This window comes from Lissotriton vulgaris, chromosome 7 (assembly GCF_964263255.1).
Source record: "Lissotriton vulgaris chromosome 7, aLisVul1.2, whole genome shotgun sequence".
NCBI classification, from domain to species: domain Eukaryota; kingdom Metazoa; phylum Chordata; class Amphibia; order Caudata; family Salamandridae; genus Lissotriton; species Lissotriton vulgaris.
This window is the reverse complement of record NC_141695.1, coordinates 1696919106-1696935667: the sequence shown is the minus strand read 5'-3', so window position 1 is coordinate 1696935667 and position 16562 is coordinate 1696919106.

Below are 16562 nucleotides of genomic sequence, written 5' to 3'. Positions count from 1 at the left end.
CACCGGCTGTGAGGAAAGAGGTGTGGGTCGTGGGCCACTCATACGTGAGGCGTGCCGCTGACGTATTCAAAGCAGGTGACATGATTCACGTAGCTGGGGAATACGGGTACAGGGTGTCCTTCTACGGAAGGGGCGGTCTCTGTATTGACCAGTTTCAGGCATTCTTTGAGGGTTTGTTAGGGCGGACGAGGTCACCGCCGTCTATAGTCATAGTACATTTAGGGGGCAATGATTTGGTCACCACCGGTAGACGACTTCTCCTGGAGGCAATGCTTTCCACTGTAAGTTGGTTGGCGAGGAAAGTTCCGGGGTGCATAATTGCGTGGTCTCATATGATCCCACGAAAAGTGTGGCGGGGGGCTGTTTCGATTCCTGCTTTGAACCATTCTGTTAGAAAACTTAATAACAAAGTGAGTAGGTTGTTCCGTTCCAGGACATTGCATTCTATCTCGCATGGTTGTATTAATGATGACAGTATGTATCTAGGGGATGGTGTGCATTTGTCTCGGGTGGGAAATGAGTTACTCATAGGAGACTTCTTAGCATGGTTAAAAAACGTTGAAACATGACCTTTAGGGAGGAGTTTTGTGGGGGTCCGGATAGCCGGTCAACTATCCGGCCTGTGGCGGTAAGGTCATGATCGGTGAGCACTAATTGGTAGATCCCTATGAGTGGGCGTCACCCAACACGGATGGGAGCGCTCGGGAGAGGTGGCCATTGGCCCCTCAATGGGGAGGCGGTCCCTTCTAAGGATGGGTCGCCGGAAGTAAAGGAAAAGGCGGTCAAGGCCCCTTCCTTTGTAGGAGGGGTTACAGCCCCCTCCTGGGGAATTTCCCGGGGCCAGTGACATCTGCGACGGCAGATGCGGTAAGTTTTGTGGGGTTGGGATAAGGTCTACGATACCGTCTAGATACCTCACACGAGTATTCGAACGACCTTTAACTGGCGTCGAGTCTTTAGGTGCCCCCGTCAAGTCAAGGGAAATTGGTAGTAGTTGCACTTGAGGTACGCCTCCGTGCTGTCGCCCCTCCCAAGTGGGAGGGGTAAGTCGGGTTAGGGATCTTGACACCGGTTATGACCTTGCCGTTGGCCCTTAAACGTTAGGATGTACAATTTCAATATGTCAAGAAAATGTTTGTAGGATGCTAGTTCGGCTAGGAGAACCTCTGTATTAGAGAATCTGTTAAGGATAGCCAAACATCGTAATATGGTAATGAAATTGTACATAACATGAAACGTTTAATGTTTTAATTTTGTTTTAATAAATACGGCCGGGATGGTCACTCCATCCCACTTCCAAAAACTTCAAGAACTGTTTCCGGTTTCCCTCCTTTTGGGGATTGTGTTGAGAGGGGGTGGCGGGTATCTCGGCCATATGGAAAGGGGCGACCAACTCGGTCCCCCCGAACTTATGGCAGAGTGCCTCGATCCCCCCGGGAAGCCATTTTTGGGCGGGGGGCGCGTCTCGGCTGGTATGCCCGAAGCGGCGTAGCTGGGGCGCGCCCGTTCCCGCCCTAGAGTGGGCTGGCCTAGACACTGACGCAGCCAGCCACGCCCTCGGGGCAGGCAGGGGCGGGTATACGCCCGGCCTGAAGACGGATAAAAAAGGGACGCAAGACCAGAAGACATCCTCTTGTTCTTGTGCCCTGAAGCTGCACCTCCTCGCTGCACGTGAGCTCGGGACAGAACGAAGAGCCAATTTTGACCCACCCACCAGCCCCTGAAGACAGCCAGTTGTTTGTAATAAAGTTGATTACTTTTGCTTCCATTTCGTTTACAGGTTGTGGAGTCATGTTGATGTTGAGTATAATAAAGAATAGTCGGTTTGAGTACGTTTTGCCATTGAAGAGATCCAGATATAGTGTTGAATTTTAAGCATGCTCTTTCGGTCACAGTGGCCAATGTATTCTTAGGTTTTGTTAGCACTGTCTTTGTTAGCACTGTCGTATTTATTTTGGTAGGCGGTAAGGTCATGATCGGTGAGCACTAATTGGTAGATCCCTATGAGTGGGCGTCACCCAACACGGATGGGAGCGCTCGGGAGAGATGGCCATTGGCCCCTCAATGGGGAGGCGGTCCCTTCTAAGGATGGGTCGCCGGAAGTAAAGGAAAAGGCGGTCAAGGCCCCTTCCTTTGTAGGAGGGGTTACAGCCCCCTCCTGGGGAATTTCCCGGGGCCAGTGACATCTGCGACGGCAGATGCGGTAAGTTTTGTGGGGTTGGGATAAGGTCTACGATACCTTCTAGATACCTCACACGAGTATTCGAACGACCTTTAACTGGCGTCGAGTCTTTAGGTGCCCCCGTCAAGTCAAGGGAAATTGGTAGTAGTTGCACTTGAGGTACGCCTCCGTGCTGTCGCCCCTCCCAAGTGGGAGGGGTAAGTCGGGTTAGGGATCTTGACACCGGTTATGACCTTGCCGTTGGCCCTTAAACGTTAGGATGTACAATTTCAATATGTCAAGAAAATGTTTGTAGGATGCTAGTTCGGCTAGGAGAACCTCTGTATTAGAGAATCTGTTAAGGATAGCCAAACATCGTAATATGGTAATGAAATTGTACATAACATGAAACGTTTAATGTTTTAATTTTGTTTTAATAAATACGGCCGGGATGGTCACTCCATCCCACTTCCAAAAACTTCAAGAACTGTTTCCGGTTTCCCTCCTTTTGGGGATTGTGTTGAGAGGGGGTGGCGGGTATCTCGGCCATAGAATGCATTCTAACCTTTTGCTCTCACTCTCTTACAGCCACTGAAGAAAAATATTCTGTAATAGAGCGAGAGGCATTGGCGTGCATCTGGGGGTTAGAGAACTACAGACCATTCATTTGTGGAAGCCATGTGTTGCTTAGGAGTGATCATAAACATCTAACCAAGGTATTGTCTACAAAGCGGTTGTATAACGCTTCACCCAGGTTAACAAGGTTATCTGTCAAACTCCTTGATTTTAAATACACTGTCCAGTACATGCCTGGGTGTGCAAAACAAAGTAGCAGATTTTTTAAGCAGCTTACCCCTTCCTGAGACGGAAATACATGAATAAGATATTGAACAATTCAGACTTGCTTGTTTGAATGAAGTGCAAAGGTGATTTCCCCATTAGAATGGAATCAAATGTATGAAGAAGATCGTGAGTTACCTGATGTAAAGACTTGGATCATAAGTGGGTGGCCCACTAAGAACAATGTTCCCCCAGGAGTGAAAGTATTTTGGGCACTCAGTAACCAATTATCAGTTGAGGATGATAAAGTATTGAGGAGTGGCAGAATTATACCACCTTAAAAGCTAAGAAGTAAAATTGTGATGAAGGAGTTGTATTGGTGGCCAGGTATGGGCTGTACATCAAAAGGAAGATTCAGGAATTCATGTAGTGCGAGAATGCTGATAAGAGTAAAATTACAGTAGACCACCCTTATGTTCTGTTAAAGAACCAGGCATTCCCAGGGAGAAGTTAACATCACCGGTCCGATTTGGGTTGGCCCAGTGCAGAAGTACCTTGATCTGTAGATCATTTTTCGAAATGGCCTGAAGTTGTGGTGGTTGAACATGTCAATGTTGGCACAGTGGTAAAGTTTTGGAGGACATTTTTCAAAGGGAAGGCTTACCTAAATTAGTGATCACCGATAATGGAGCACAATTTGTAGTTGAAGCATTTGAGAAGTTTTTGATATCTAATGTTGTGAAGCATAGTACCACTTCAGTTTATCACCCGGCTGGTAATGGAGCAGTTGAACGCTTTAACTGTGTGATAAAGGGAGTGATACAGTTAGCCAAGTTTAATGGATTGGAATGGGTAACAGAGTTGTTTCGCACCATGTGTGCATTCAGATTAGCACTGTGTGCTTCTACAGGACATAGTCCTTTCGAATTGATGAGAGGGAGGATGGCTTTCACAAAGGACAACATTGGATGGATGACGTGTGTGAGGAGAGTAAATTGGGAATATGAAGTAGAGAAAGGACGTATTGACAAAGCCAAACAAACATATAAGGAGTATTATGATAACAAACATAGTTGCAAACCAGTTAATTTGTGAGTTGGGATATTGTGAGAGGTAAATGGTCAGGAGTCGTAACTCAATTTTTTGCAACTCTGCTTTGTTAAGCAATGGTAAGGTTAGACATTTCAGTGCTTTATCTGTGTGCGATAAACATGTTGATAATGAAGATAGTAAAGTTCAGAAAGAGTGTGATTGGTGGAGGGAGGAAGATGTGGGGAGAAAATGAAACTAGTGGAAGCACGGAGGTTCCAGCAGGAAATCTAGTTCCAGAAGGTACCAGAGTTGAGACAGATGGTAGAGTGGGAAGGTTTGGGAGAGTTGTAAAGAGACCCACCAAGTTAGAAGATTATGTTTGTGATTAGGTTTTGTTCTAGTTTTTTTGTTTTCATGTGTTATTATATCAACGGTAGGGGAATTTCCTTCTTTGTTTTTTTTAGCCTATGTTTTATTTGGTTTTCTTTGTATTCTGGTTCTACTTGTTTATTCTCTTGTGTACTCAATTCTTATTGTAAGACTGTGTTTATTTATTCTTTGTTGCATATAAAAGAGGGGGATGTCTGGTGACATGCTTCCTCATGCCCTCCGCACGAGGGCTGGCATGTGGAATGTGGGTGGAATGTAGGGAGGCATGACGTGGGAGGTTGGACTGTTACTGGGAAACTGATTGGATGTTCAGCACCTGTTGTGTTGTACTGTGCAAGATACTTGGAATAAAATATCTTTACAAATACTTTACTAGTGAGCCCGTCTTTACAATCCTGTGCTAGAATTTGCACATAAAAGTGGCATAATGGTGTTAACTCAGGAATTTTGCAGAAGAATAACATAAAGTTCCCAAAATTACTCTAGAGTGCAGAAGGTTAAAGGGAAATTCACCAGGGCCTGTTTTTGAACTCGCTTGTCTCTGTCAGGAACTCTCAGGTTCCAACAGTGGATTTCCCCCCAGCCTGGGCTTGTGTGAAGAGCACATTAACACTGCACTTTGTGGTGGCAAATATTAATGCTGAATGGCAACTAAATATATTCTTATTATCCACTTTTTCCTGAGGTTCAGTAGGTGCCCTATGTGAACCGTTTGTTTTAGTTTGATTTCTGCTGTGCGTTTATCAATAACAAATTATCATGAAGCTTTCATTATGGCATCCTCACTGTGTTCTCAAGGAAGCTGGTGCTCACACACCTGTCCCCAGCAGGTTCTCGTCGCCAATGTTAAGTTCGTAAATCACCACACACACCTCAGATATAATCTCGAATTATTTATTCAGCACAGGTTAAGGACCACCAACCCATGCAGGCCGCTTCACCAACGGACACATATATAAAGCATTCCCTTAGCCCAGTGTATTATGCTTTGTGCTGTCATTGATGACATAGACACTGGTCTAGTCACCTGAACAATTATGACAAATGTAACATTCCTGTTGCAGGATGATAATACAACTAAACAGATTATAACAGTAGTGTTATTTTATTATTTTGTCATTTGAGCACATTGATACTGTTTTGGAAAATACTTCAATTAATTTGTACACTTTTAACAAGAGTACGTGACATTGGTGGTGATGCTGTTGTGTATCTCCGGGACTGCATTGCTGCAGGATCTTGAATCATAAAAGAATGCCTTTGTTTTCACTTTTATACAAGGTTAAATGTCTCCAATAAAGTGTTATGGGTGAATCTTTCCTCCAAGTCATCTCAGGGGAAGAACCTCCATGGAGCAGACAACAGGTGATATGATTCTCAAAGGCGATGAAAGAAGAGCTTGGACCTGGGAATATTATCTTCAATTGGTTATGTGCAGACTGCTTGCAAAAATGTGTAAACTGATTTTGTGCTATTTACTTACATCTTGCAACTTGTCATGTGTTTTGTTGAGCTGGATGTATTCTGTGGAAATAATCTTTCCAGTTCTTTCAGGATATTTTTACACCATGTAGAAATAATCATTCTGGTATTTTATGGTCAATTAATTTCCTTTACCATTTCGCTGTGTACCCATATACTGAGTCAACTATATAATTCATGCATTTAGTAACTCATAACCATTCATGTGTGTATTCAATTCTTAATCCAAGTTTCACCCATTTTTACATTCAATGAACCATTCACACAATCATCGAAACCTCGCAGTCGTGACCCTTGTCGCAATTAAATCGACACTGCATCAGAGGACACTGCGATGGTTCTGATCAGCCCAAAGGGACCACTGCATCGATTTCTTGAGAACTCAGCTGCAGAACCCACTTCTGGGGTACAGGAATGGAGGAGGCACCTCAGGCAAGGGTAGGACTCACAGATGGCAGAGTTTAGCAGCACCAGTAGAGATACAAAACGTCTTTTGTGTCTCTGAGACTTTCGAAAACAGAAAGAAAACCAACAAGCCCTTGTAAAGTCATGTAAAGGTCAAGAGGACCGCAAGCAGCCCCAGGGTTGTACTTTGAGTATCACTGGTCTAGAGGGAAAGCACAAAGCCCAGCTGTCATCCAACCCAGACGTATTCGTATTTTCAGAGACAGGCAAAGGCACCAAATGGTTATAAGAAAATGCCAACTATCTAAAAGTGGCATTTTAAGACTTACAATTTAAAATCCGACTTCACCATGAGTTGAGATTTTCAATTTTGAGTCCAGAGACACCAAACTCCAAATCTTTATCTTTTCCCAACTGGAAATTACATGTAGAAGATTTTTTTAAGGCAATTTCAATGTTCACCTATGGGAGAGATAGGCCTTGCAGTAGTGAAAAACGAATTTAGCAGTTTATCACTACTAGGTCGTGTAAAACTCAAAAGTACATGTCCTACCTTCTAAATACACTGCACACTACCCATAGTGCTGCATAGGGCCTACGTTTGCAGTGTCTTAAATGAAATAAAAAGGACGTTTTGTCCCTGGAAAGTAGGTTAACTTGCCAGGTCGAAATAGCAATTTAGAACTGCATACACAAGCTCTGCAATGGGAGGCCTGGGCCATGTTTAAAGGGCTACTGACTGGGTGGCACAATCAGTGCTCCAGGCCCACTATTAGTATTTAATGTACATGTCCTGGGCACATCTAGTACCCTTTACTAGGGATCTATAAGTAAATTAAATATGCCAGTTTTTGTGAAGCAAATGTTACTATGTTTAGAATAGAGAGCATATGCACATTAGCACTGGTTAGTAGTGGCAAAGTGCCCAGAATCCTAAAGCCCGCAAAAGTAAAGTCAGTAAAACAGGAGGTCAGTAGGCAAAAAGGGGAAACCAGGCAAAGAATGGCAGGTCTAACACTCCTCCACATACATAAAGACTAACAAAAACTTTTTAAGATTGTGCACATGGCATCCGGCACTGTAATGACTCATCCCTGACCAGTCTTGACAAGCCTATTTTTCTTGCACTCATTAATGTCCCTGTTCTCTGGCCAAACTTCATAAGATTTGTGCAGTTCCTGCCAATGTTTGCGGCAGACACGAGGTCAGAACAGACCATCACACATTAAAGGGCAAACAATAAAATGTTCCCGGAAGATGCAACAAAACATACTCAGTGACAGTGATGTGCCCAAAGGGACAAGTGCTGAAAGACACACCAGCCTTTTCATGAAGTAGGCAGCATGCTGGAGACGGATGATTAGGCTTCTAATCTAAGAAATCCGTCTGCTGGCAAAAAAACAGCACGGCCAAGAATATCCCTCCGCTGAGTGGTATTCCCAGTGGTATTTCAAACATGCACTACCTGCCATATGGAATTAAACTATTAGGTAAATACTGTTTAGGCACATACATCGGATGGAATTCAGTAGCGGCTCCTGGTGGGAGTGCTGTGGGTGGTGAGGCGGGGGGGGGGAGGGGCAGGGTAGGGGTAGTAATCCGCAGAGGTAAGCACATAAATAAATAAATAAATAAAACAAATTACATTGCGCACGCTGCAACGCCAAATGGCGATGCAGCGCGCGCAATGTAATTTGTTTTGTTTATTTATTTATGTACTTGCCTCCGTTTGGCCGCACTCTGTTGTTTACTAGCCCCTACCATGCCCCTCCCCCGCCTCCCCGCAGCACTCCCACCAGGAGCCGCTACTGATGGAATTACTAGCAGGCAACAACTAAACCACCGCCACTGCGGCCCTTGTAGGGCAGCACTTGCAACACATCTTGTACCTGTTCACAACGTAGGCTCATATGGCCGAGATACCCGCCACCCCCTCTCAACACAATCCCCAAAAGGAGGGAAACCGGAAACAGTTCTTGAAGTTTTTGGAAGTGGGATGGAGTGACCATCCCGGCCGTATTTATTAAAACAAAATTAAAACATTAAACGTTTCATGTTATGTACAATTTCATTACCATATTGCGATGTTTGGCTAACCATAACAGATTCTCTAATACAGAGGTTCTCCTAGCCGAACTAGCATCCTACAAAACATTTCGTGACATATTGAAATTGTACATCCTAACGTTTAAGGGCCAACGGCAAGGTCATAACCGGTGTCAAGATCCCTAACCAGACTTACCCCTCCCACTTGGGATGGGCGACAGCACGGAGGCGTACCTCAAGTGCAACTACTACCAATTTCCCTTGACTTGACGGGGGCACCTAAAGACTCGACGCCAGTTAAAGGTCGTTCGAATACTCGTGTGAGGTATCTATAAGGTATCGTAGACCTTATCCCAACCCCACACAACTTACCGCATCTGCCGTCGCAGATGTCACTGGCCCCGGGAAATTCCCCAGGAGGGGGCTGTAACCCCTCCTACAAAGGAAGGGGCCTTGACCGCCTTTCCTTTACTTCCGGCGACCCATCCTTAGAAGGGACCGCCTCCCCATTGAGGGGCCAATGGCCACCTCTCCCGAGCGCTCCCATCCGTGTTGGGTGACGCCCACTCATAGGGATCTACTAATTAGTGCTCACCGATCATGACCTTACCGCCTACCAAAATAAATACGACAGTGCTAACTAAACCTGAGAATACATTGGCCACTATGACCGAAAGAGCATGCATAAAATTCAACACTAAATCTGAATCTCTTTAATGGCAAAACGTACTCAAACCGATCATTCTTTATTCAACTCAACATCAACATGACACTACAACCTGCAAACGAAAACAAAAGCAAAATTAATCAACTTTATTACAAACAACTGGCTGTCTTCAGGGGCTGGTGGGTGGGTCAAAATTGGCTCTTCGTTCTGTCCCGAGCTCACGTGTAGCGAGGAGGTGCAGCTTCAGAGCACAAGAACAAGAGGATGTCTTCTGGTCTTGCGTCCCTTTTTATCCGTCTTCAGGGCGGGCGTATACCCGCCCCTGCCTGCCCCGAGGGCGTGGCTGGCTGCGTCAGTGTCTAGGCCAGCCCACTCTAGGGCGGGAACGGGCGCGCCCCAGCTACGCCGCTTCGGGCATACCAGCCGAGACGCGCCTCCCGCCCAAAAATGGCTTCCCGGGGGGATCGAGGCACTCTGCCATACGTTCGGGGGGACCGAGTTGGTCGCCCCTTTCCATATGGCCGAGATACCCGCCACCCCCTCTCAACACAATCCCCAAAAGGAGGGAAACTGGAAACAGTTCTTGAAGTTTTTGGAAGTGGGATGGAGTGACCATCCCGGCCGTATTTATTAAAACAAAATTAAAACATTAAACGTTTCATGTTATGTACAATTTCATTACCATATTGCGATGTTTGGCTAACCATAACAGATTCTCTAATACAGAGGTTCTCCTAGCCGAACTAGCATCCTACAAAACATTTCTTGACATATTGAAATTGTACATCCTAACGTTTAAGGGCCAACGGCAAGGTCATAACCGGTGTCAAGATCCCTAACCAGACTTACCCCTCCCACTTGGGATGGGCGACAGCACGGAGGCGTACCTCAAGTGCAACTACTACCAATTTCCCTTGACTTGACGGGGGCACCTAAAGACTCGACGCCAGTTAAAGGTCGTTCGAATACTCGTGTGAGGTATCTATAAGGTATCGTAGACCTTATCCCAACCCCACACAACTTACCGCATCTGCCGTCGCAGATGTCACTGGCCCCGGGAAATTCCCCAGGAGGGGGCTGTAACCCCTCCTACAAAGGAAGGGGCCTTGACCTCCTTTCCTTTACTTCCGGCGACCCATCCTTAGAAGGGACCGCCTCCCCATTGAGGGGCCAATGGCCACCTCTCCCGAGCGCTCCCATCCGTGTTGGGTGACGCCCACTCATAGGGATCTACTAATTAGTGCTCACCGATCATGACCTTACCGCCACAGGCCCGGATAGTTGACCGGCTATCCGGGCCCCCCACAAAAGTCCTACCTAAAGGTCATGCTTCAACGTTTTTTAACCATGCTAAGAAGTCTCCTATGAGTAACTCATTCCCCACCCGAGACAAATGCACACCGTCCCCCAAATACATACTGTCATCATTGATACAACCATGCGAGATAGAATGCAATGTCTTGGAACGGAACAACCTACTCATTTTGTTATTAAGTTTTCTAACAGAATGGTTCAAAGCAGGAATCGAGATAGCCCCCCGCCACACTTTTCGTGGGATCATATGAGACCACGCGATTATGCACCCCGGAACTTTCCTCGCCAACCAACTTACAGTGGAAAGCATTGCCTCTAGGAGAAGTCGTCTACCGGTGGTGACCAAATCATTGCCCCCCAAATGTACTATGACTATAGACGGCGGTGACCTCGTCCGCGCTAACAAACCCTCAAAGAATGCTTGAAACTGGTCAATACAGAGACCGCCCCTTCCGTAGAAGGACACCCTGTACCCGTATTCCCAGGCTACGTGAATCATGTCACCTGCTTCGAATACGTCTGCGGCACGCCTCACGTATGAGTGGCCCACGACCCACACCTCCTTTTTCACAGCCGGTGATGTCTGACCGCTGGCCCGGTGTTGGGTCGACTGCATAGTCCGCCCTGCCTCGTAGGCTTGCGCAACTGAAAACCAAACAAAAACAAGAGGCGTGAGTACATCGTTACAGCTTTACAACATGTGCAACCGTACATACCTCTTATAGCAATTGGAGGACCAACGCCCCACTCGTTTTACTTGCTCAACATTAAGACCCCTGGCTGTAGCTTCAGTGGCAGCCCCTATCCGAAAGGAATGGGTCCCGAACTCGCCCGGGTCCAAGCCCGCTGCGGTAATTGACATCGCAAGCACCCGCTGAAACTGAAACTTCGTCAGTGGGGTGGCGTCCGCGTGTCTCAACAAAGTCCCCGCCCATGATGCCTCCCTTCGTGCTAGGTAATCTTCTAAACACTTTACCGGACACATGGAGGACCCAGGAATCCTGCGAATGATTATGCAGTCACCCGTCCCATCTTGATCGGTCTTGGACCTGACAAAGGAGACAGTCATTGTCTCGCCCCTGATCTGAACGTGTTCTTGACACAACCCCCCCACCACATCCTGTTTGTTCCTCGCTACTAATTCACTTATCCTCATTGCCCCGTGAAATGCAAGCGTAAAAGCAGCTCGGAACAAAAACGTCTCAAACTGAGACGAGCATGTGGCAGGGAGTGCGTCCAGCAACTGGGACAACCTATCCAGACCTATCGGGCGCCTCTCATCTACTCTGCGACCCTCAAGGCGTTGCCACCCACGCAGCGCTTTTTGTACCACGAAAGACGCTGTCGGGTCCTGGATATTGTGTGCCCTGGCAACAAAGGATATAGCAGCACGATGCCTTTGGGCCGTAGCCACTGATTTCCCAGCCCTACGCAAGAACATCAGAAAATGTACTACCCATTCCTCAGAGCCCCAAAGCCCCTCTCTCTCAGTCCCTAAAAAGGCTAAATAAGCCCTAAACGCCCCTTCATATGCCTTCCTCGTCCTTGGTGCTAGACTTTCTCCCACGAGGTGACGAAGTTCGGGGCACCGAGAGACCAAAGAGCTTCGGGAAAAGGTGCCGGTTCTGGGTCCGCTGAGGGAAGGAAACCAGAGAAAGCCTGCATTTGAAAACGAGACAGTGCATCAGCTGCCTGATTCAACACCCCTGGGACATGTTTTGCTCTGAATATCACGTTCAGTTGCATACACAGTAAGACAATTTCTTTGAGCAGCCTTAACATCATTTTACAACGTGCTGCCTGACTGTTGATGCATTCAACAACGGTCATATTGTCTGACCAAAATATGACAGAATGATCTTTGAACCCTTCGGGCCAGGTTCTGAGGGCCACCAAAATGGGAAACAATTCAAGGAAAGCAATATTACTCGTCAGCCCCTCTTCATGCCACCATGTCGGCCATCTTTGTGCCGACCATTTTGTGCCAAAAATGGCACCGAAGCCCATGCTTCCTGCTGAATCGGTCCATAGACCAAGCTCATCAGAGGACACGGCTGGTTTGTTCCAGACGACTCGACCATTGAAGTCCGCCAGAAATGCTAACCAAATACGCATGTCCTGGCGGACCTCAGCCGATAGTCTCGTGCGGTGATGACCCTCCTTAAGGCCGACCATCGCTTGAGCAATTGAGCGGGAAAAGGGGCGGGCCATTGGGATCACCCTCAGGGCAAAATTCAACTTCCCCACCAGTTGCTGCAATTGATGCAGCGTAACTTTAGATGCATTTATACATACTTGCAGGGCTGCCCTGAATTTCAACACTTTGGCAGCTGGTAAACGAAAACAACCTTCACTAGAGTCCAACTCAATCCCCAGAAACTCGAGGCAAGTCGTGGGACCCACAGTTTTACCTGGTGCCAATGGCACTCCAAATTGGCCCATTAACACACAAAAGTCAGCCAAGGCCTGGCCGCATTCGTCATCCCCGGCGGCCCCAAGGAACAAAAAGTCATCAAGGTAATGCATTACATGCCTGAAACCCGTTTTCTTCGTGAAGACCCATTGCAGAAAACTACTGAAAGTTTCGAAATATGCACACGATATAGAGCACCCCATCGGCATACACTTATCCATGTAATATGAACCTTGAAACATGAATCCCAGAAGACACTGGTCGTCTGGGTGTACCGGGAGCAATCGGAACGCTGACTCGATATCTGATTTCGCCATCAGCGTCCCGGGTCCCAGGCGATTCAAAATGGCTACGGCCTCATCGAATGATGCGTACCGCACCGAACATACCTCTGGATCAATTGCATCGTTTACAGAAAGACCATGAGGAGCTGATAAATTATGAATCAATCGAAACTCACCTGGGTCCTTCTTGGGGACCACCCCTAAAGGAGAACAGACAAAATTCTGTACCGGGGGTACACTAAACGGGCCGGCGACCCGACCTCGGGCCACCTCTTTCTGGATCTTATCTTGCACTACAGTCGTATGTTGCAAGACGGAAAGTTGATTTTTGCACGTCCCGACACCCTGAAAGTCCCCTACCGGGATGCGGAAACCATATGAAAAACCGTTCCGCAGCACCCCAGCAGAAGTACGATCCGGGTATTCACTGAGCCAGGGAATCATCGCCAAGGTATCAATCGGGGTTGGTAAAGGCGCCCCTCGGACTACATTAGACCTGTTTGGCGCCTCCTCTACCCCCATTCTCACCCGTTCTGGCTCTGCACGAGGACTCAGGATGGGGCGACCCGCAACCACTACATTCATGCTTGAACTTGCACGATCCCTGAGGCCTAGTACATTTACCTTTGTTAAAATTGAAACAGAAACCCCTTTTCCCTGTATTGCCGGCAGGTCTCGAGTAATCATCGGTACCCGCCCCTGACCGAAAGGGCGTCCCTGCATAATGGCGGGAGGACTCGCCAACATTACCCCCCACTAACGGTATTTTCAACATTCCTGATTCTTTCATCTTATCCCATGTTAAAGAATCATAACAGTCCCACGTTAAACTTTTGTTATGCTCCATCGCTTTCCTGAAAAGGTTATCATAACAGAACCACTGGTTACCTTGGTGTGATGTCGAGTACCCCATAATTCGTGACTGATAAACAGGAAACTCGGGAAGCAATTCGGGCCTACGTTCCCCCAAAATCGACGTAAAAATTCCCCATGCATTGCCCCAGTTGCCAATATTCTCATTCACTTTAAAGGCGGCCATTTTTGCGCGCCAAACACTCGGATGCATTAGATCCTTTTGACCCTTAACAGTTTCCACCTCATAATGATCGACAAGCAGGGAGAAAATATTCACATATTCCCCCGCCCAAACCTTTTCCTTTATTGTCAAAGGAACATGTTGCCCCAATTTTTCTCTACGGGAGGGTGCTGACTCATCCCTCGCGATCGGCAATGGCCGCTTACCTGCACCGGACGCTGGCTCCGCCACACGTGGCTTGTCTATCCCCCCAGCCGGCGCGGGCACCTTGGCTGCATCTCGTTTCTCACGTAACTGTTTCATCAGCGCTTGTGCCTCGGCAGCCGTGGCGCCCTCGCTACTGTCGCCCAACCACGCTGCTAGCTGTGCCGCCAACTCGGGAGGCATCTCCTCGGCGGATGTCGGAATTGGATTCCCCTCCCTCGGTACCGGGGCTGGCGCCTCGAGCGGGGCACTGGGAACCGGGACGTCTCCCCCGGCTGGTCCCCTTTTTGGCCTCTTGGGCTTCCCTCCAGGAACTGCCCCAGCCGATGGACGCCCCGATCCCTCCTCCCCGTCTCGCTCCGCCAACCGCTTCTTTATTTCGGACATCTCTTTTACGAGGACCCGAACCATCTGGTCAGTCGTCATTCCCTTTGAGCCTTTCTTGGGCATTTCTCCGACAAAGTATCTGGAAGACAAAAAGAAAGATCAAAACGCTCAAAATTGGCTCTTCGTTCTGTCCCGAGCTCACGTGTAGCGAGGAGGTGCAGCTTCAGAGCACAAGAACAAGAGGATGTCTTCTGGTCTTGCGTCCCTTTTTATCCGTCTTCAGGGCGGGCGTATACCCGCCCCTGCCTGCCCCGAGGGCGTGGCTGGCTGCGTCAGTGTCTAGGCCAGCCCACTCTAGGGCGGGAACGGGCGCGCCCCAGCTACGCCGCTTCGGGCATACCAGCCGAGACGCGCCTCCCGCCCAAAAATGGCTTCCCGGGGGGATCGAGGCACTCTGCCATACGTTCGGGGGGACCGAGTTGGTCGCCCCTTTCCATTCACAGAGGTGCTGCCGGCACAGCCGGAGAAGCATAAGCTCATTAAAAATGGCCATCACGCGGTTTTATTTTAATCGGGTCTAAAGGCAGTTTTAACTGTATTGCTAACCTCAAGAAATGAAAAAGTTGTCAGCAAAATTGCATACAAATATACATACATACAAAGGAGGATTTTGGTCAGCCATCTTCATCAGTTGATCTGTTAAACTGTAATTCAAAAAAAGAAATCCCCTACAACAGTGTGGGGTGAAGAACCTCCACTTCAGCAGTACCTCTCTGCCACTCTGATTGATGGGGTTTTTCTTGATCACATGACAGTCATTTCTCATATTGACTATGTGTATTTGCTTTATTTTGGTCTCCTGGAATACCTGATAAAGAGACTACAGCTGGTACAAAATCAGGCGGCTAGATTGATTTACCAACAGCCAAGAAGGTGCCATATGACACCCCTGATGAGGAAACTCCATTGGTTACCAGTGAAAAACTACACTCTGCCTTTAAGATCAGATGTATTAATTTACAATTCTTGCATGGCACCTGCCCTGAGTTTATCTCTTCATGCATTCATAGGTACACTCCTGATTGGAATTTGAGTTATTTGCACCTTGAACTTTTGGTTATTCCTCCTTTTAAAACAAAGAGGCAAGGAGGTGCTAGATCTTCTGTTCTGGCCCCTTGATTCAGGTACTCACACCTATCAAATATTAGATCAACATCTTGTTATCTCAGATTTGGCGACTTTTGAAAACTTGATTCTTTTCACAAGCATATGAATGAGTTTAGCTGCAAGTTATTATCCTGTATCTGGCAACAAGCAACCAGTTGGTGCATGGGCGCTTTATGAATATTTGTAACAGAACGTAAAGTGTACTTCTGCTTAAAAAGAAGTGCACTTCAGGACCACAGCTGGTGGCCAATACTTTCCTGACTCGATGCTTTTTCATTTCATTATTTATACTTTTGTATTTATTTCAAACATTCTTGTGTGTTTAAACTATGTCTTCAGGTAACAATACTTGAAAGCCAGGAGTGCCACTTCTCTTACCAATAAGAATCATATGATCCTAAGATGTGTATTAGAAGTAAAAAATGTAATTTTACCTGTCTTCAGTACACCTGTCTGCTAAAACATCTGTATTCTAATAAAATCATATGTGATATGTAATGTTTTTGTGGTAAAATGAAGTCCTGCTGTCATTGCTGTCATGCTTGTTGTAATAAGCTGTTGTCTTCCTGCTGTCACTTGATGTAGATTTCACTGCTGTCATTAACATGCACATTTGTCAATGAACCATGTATCTCACAGACTTGTGCTCTTGATTTACCAACAGAGAAATTCTCTATGCTTGTGGTGTGAAAGTTAGGGAAGGAAGAGGGTGTTGCCCATTAAAACCATTTAAAATATAGCAGAAAAAAAAACGCCAATATTCTGCTGATTTTGTTCCCCCTCACTTGCTCCTTCTCATTTCTATTTTTCCTCCTTTCCTATCACATATTCCCTCAACCAATTCTTGTTCTATC